Raw genomic sequence first — 5,086 nt, 5'->3', positions numbered from 1 at the left:
ATCAGAAGGGGATGAATTGGCACAGAGTGATCAGAAGGGGATGAATTGTTAAATTTATACAGTTGATATAAAATATTTTACTACAGTATTTGGTTCAGAATCTTTTTTTTCTAGATTTTCCTCCTTTAAAATTGGGTGCGTCTTATATGCCGGAGCGTCTTATACGCGGAAAAATACGGTAATTATCTTTTAAAGACAATGCAGAGATTCATGATTCAGAGACAAAATGAAAGGAAAAACATAAGGCCATTAACTCTGTAAGTCTGTGAAATATGAAAGAAGAAAGCTAAGTGCAGGGGTCGGCAAACTTTCATGGCCCTAATGGCTCTGCCCATCACCAGGGAATGCCTCCTGAAGTGAAATCCCTCTCCTCCCTTCAGGGAGCTTTCCCTATTTACCTTAACGGCGGGAGTATTAACGCCGGCTGTGATAAATAGGGGAGCCACCACAAGGAGGCGGCAGCGGAGCTCCATCGGCTCCGGTAGTCCCTAACGCCCCCCTGGCCGATCCGCCGGTAGCCGCTCGGCATTAGGCCGGATCAGCCAGGGGGCGTTAGGCCGGAATGAACTACCAGCTCTGGCCTAAAGGCTGGAGTTTGCCAACCCCTGACCTGAGTAAAGATATGAGATATGTGACATGTTGGTATATTGTGTTCTGTGCACTGAAATCGTACACTTGAAAAATATACCAAGCAGAGACTAAATATTTGAAACACTCTGATCTCTTCAGTATTTGGCTAATCTCTTTCCCTTAATGTGTTACTTTGCAGGTATGTATTATATTGAGCCGAAGTCAGTGAGGAAACGACTTTCCATGTATGAGTTGTCGCTCTGTTTGGTGATTGGTGATGTGTACACCCCATTTGTCCATTTTTTGCCATCTACTACAAACTCCATTGTTGCTTCATATTTGTTTGTATTGGTAGTATTGGTCTATAGTTGTTGTCAGTACAAACTAAGGTGGCAGAGTCAGTTTTTAGCTCTGCTTCAGAGGGAAGAAACAAAAACACAGGCAGTATCTTCACTGGCTGTTAAAAAAATAAACACAGACATATAATGAAGAAAATATTACACACAGTGTATTAACAGTTACATTCACTTGTTTATCACCAGATTTATTTATTGGAGTTGAGGTGTAGCGAAAGCTAATTGCACTCAGTAAATAATTTAAAGATAAAAAAATAAGGTATAGTAAAATCTTATATATAATTATTACTAATACTATATATATATATATATATATATATATATATATGTATATATTTATAGTATTTTTAATTCTACATATATATATATATATATAATATATAAAATATCTATAGGTCACTTTGTTATGAGTCAGCTTGAGCTTTAAATATTTTCATATATGAATTTTTTTCTCATTTTGGTGTTCTCTAATGACATGTAACCTAGCATGGCTAAAACTAGCAATAGAAAGACACATCAGTGTTTTCAAATGACCTTTTTAAGTTTGAGTTGTGCAACAATAACACTTTAACAAATATATCCACACAGTGGTGGGTGACTTTTTCCAGTTATGTAATGCAATATATATGCTGATTTATTGATTCTCAAAATTATATTAACTTGACCTAATGGAATGTAACTACTATTTTAACTTTCAATCTGACTAGTAAATTCATCTGATTAACTGCTATGGTATATTGAATTTTATTAGAGTAGAAAGAGTTTATTAGAGTAGAAAAATATATCCACCAATAATGATACTGTATTTAATGTAAAGTAAATGTAGTTATAAAAATATGTATATAACAAATGTACATTTACAGTAACTTTTTCAGACCTACTATCTGAAGTATGTTTGACTGGCTTTAGTCTTTTTACAATGCTTGTGCTGGCTTCATTTTTTTAACTGTTTGCCTTTTCATAATAATCTGCACTAGAAGCATGAAATAAAGAATTATGCATATACTTTACTTTTGATCACTAAATAGGCGGTTGAGCCTATTTATTAGACTGAAAAAAATGTTTGTAGTCCAACATTAAATCCTGGAAGAAAAAAAAAGACAAACAGCTAAAATCAATAGTAAAAAGTAAAAACAGACAAAATAAAACTTCTAAATAAATGTATACCTAAAGTGTATTTTAAATTATCAGTATTAGGTATGAAACAATTTGTTTTGTGCACATAAAAAACTTAGATAAAATAATAATGATTAATAATAATGAATGCATAAAAATAACAAATACATAGAAATGTAAAAATATTGTAGAATGTAAAAATAAGTATCAGAAAGAAATAGCATATGGTTGTAGTGTTTGTGGTAAAGTATTGAACAGGATGGTAAATTGGGTTCCTCCACTGATAATCCACCACAGTGTTTTACAGCTGTACTAAAACTGCAACACCTTCTGAAATATTGCCCTCATTATATTGCTAACATTAGTAACATTATTAAAGGTGCATCTGGCTCCAAATAAAAGATTGTTAAAGTACCACTAGGCCACCATTACCACCATTGTATCATACAGCTTGCCTTCAAGTGGTCACCTACAATGCCTATGTCTACAATGTACAGCCTAATCATAGGAAGAGTCTTCAGGTTTTAGAGACCCTCTTACATGAATCTTGTAGACAAATGTGTTAATACTATGTTGCAGAACACAGTTTGCAATGCAGTAAACCATTAGTCAAATATTTAAGTAATCTAATTTGATATAACTCATGACTATATTCTTAACTAAAGCTCAGTGTGATGAAAGAAGTTCATTAATTTGCAGAAGATAATAATATTATGGTATCTAAGTTTGCAGGTATGACAGTTTGTGCGCTAATATTACACTGATAGTAACATAAATATTGTATAATAAATAGTAAAATAACTGCAGATTAGCTTTTTTCTGCTGCTTTTTTATTACATGAAATAGTAGACAGTTGAATACTTATTACTTATACTTATTACATTACTCTCTGGTGCTTTTTCTATTGTGTATATGTTATATCTAGACATTTTAAAAAATACTCTTACACACAAACATGGCAAATATTTGTAACATATATTAAGAGCCAACATTCTTGTTAGAATTTCAGAAGCAGAATAGTAGGGATACATACATGGTGTGTATACAAAAGTTTGTGAAGAATTACAGAACTTACTTGGGATGGAAAATAGGGTTCCACCAACATAATGCCTCTGCAGTGATTTACAGTTGTACTAAAACTGAAATACCTTTTCCAATGGAACCCACAGATCAGTGCTAGCACCATGATTATGATCAACTTAAGAACATACCCATGGGGTATATATCCAAATGAAGAACTGTTGCAATGTTTACACTTTTTGAAGACACATCATATAGATTTATTTTATTGTACAGGTTGACTTTATATAACCCGAAATGGTCAATATTTTCTAACTGTAACGCCCAAATAGCATAGGGGGCCATAGGACAGAGCTAATATCAAGATTGGTGGGACAGGAGGCTCCAAGGGGGACTTACTAATCCGCAGTGTATATAGATATGCCCACATTTATCATAAAGATTACAATAGCAAATCATATAGCATTCTAGAAACTGTATGAGATAAACAGCTTTAATAATAGTATTCTGTAAAGATATTCCTTTTGATTTCATTACCTTTTATTGATTGCTTTAATTACTAAGGAATATGATTGTGATAGTTGCCCTGCCTGTAATATTTTCAATGTATGTTAATTGTTCAAAGCAATAACTTTAATTATTGATTAGATTGCTTCTTCTGTTTATGTGAAGTATCGTCTACAATGTCAACTGTCGTTTTGACTTTGAAATATAAAGTTTAGCTGACTTTAATGAACTCCCCTTTTGTAATCATTTAGATGTGTTTATTTAAAAAAAACATAAAAAATGTAAATATATAAAAAAATAATATATGAAAATGTTACAAAACTTAGCTGGCAATCAATGTTTGAGCAATGTCATACATGTAAGTGATTGTGTGGCTCTGAGGCATGATGAGACGTCATTCAGTTAGCCATGTGGTAAATAATTGTCTTTATCTAAGCACAGATTGTGAGCCATTGTTAGGTCATCCAATATTTGTTTTACCAGATGCTGGAAGGAGAAATACCCATTTATTTTCCTTTTTTATTGCTTGGAGGCCTTTATTGCAGCATTTATATCTTTGAATCTAAATTCTTTGTGCCCTTTGTAGCCATTGAACAGTGGGTTTGATCCTCCTCATTTTATGAGAAGTATAGACATATTGGGTTCATTTACAAAAGTTGGTAATTTCCCAAGTTAACCTTATCACTAAGGCATGATTCAATTAGCTTAGTAAATGTAGTAAGAATTCACTTTGCAAAGAATCCCTAAACATATGAAAGGAAGTCTACAAAAACAGAATTTTAGCTTCTTTAAGACTGGATGATTGAAATAAACAGATTTTAATCTCATTTAAACTCCTCTTGTAAGGAGATGGTTTACGAATAGCATATACTCCTTTAGTAAATTAACCCTATTGAGACTTTCTTAGTAGGGATAGGACCCCAAAGACAGTAAGATCAAAGCCAGAAACTTCTTAAAATGTTCCCTTACCTGATATAACCTAATATGAGCCAACCCCCTATAGAATTACATAATCTTCATTACGCAGTCAGGAGAACAGGGGTTTTCATTTGGCCATTAAACATATATTGTGCATACTTACATGATATCATAAGTATGCATGGTGTACAAATATTAGATACCATATGGGTAGCTATTCCTATACCAAGTTGGTAGTATTTGAAATGGTTTGTTAACCCAACTCATTTTGCCTTTAGGGTTCCACAGAGGTATTAGAAGAACCATGATAGTAATGTTATTTCTGACAAATAATAAATAGAGAACTGGCACTAATTATGGTCAAGGTTTTAGGTAGGGACCCTACTTCCTGTTATGATAGTTGTGGAGGTTCCTTTAGAATCCTGGCATGGGGAACGGGTAAAACACTAACAGACAGCATATTTACATGCATTCACCCAAACGAAAACATTGATTTCTTTTTGAGGTGGAATTTACTAACACAGAATCATGTATTGGATAATAACTTTGATATGTGATCATGTTCTATTTTACAATATTGAATTAAGACAATACCAAGA

This window comes from Pyxicephalus adspersus, chromosome 6 (assembly GCF_032062135.1).
Source record: "Pyxicephalus adspersus chromosome 6, UCB_Pads_2.0, whole genome shotgun sequence".
Lineage (NCBI taxonomy): Eukaryota > Metazoa > Chordata > Amphibia > Anura > Pyxicephalidae > Pyxicephalus > Pyxicephalus adspersus.
Note: the sequence above shows the minus strand (reverse complement) of the source record.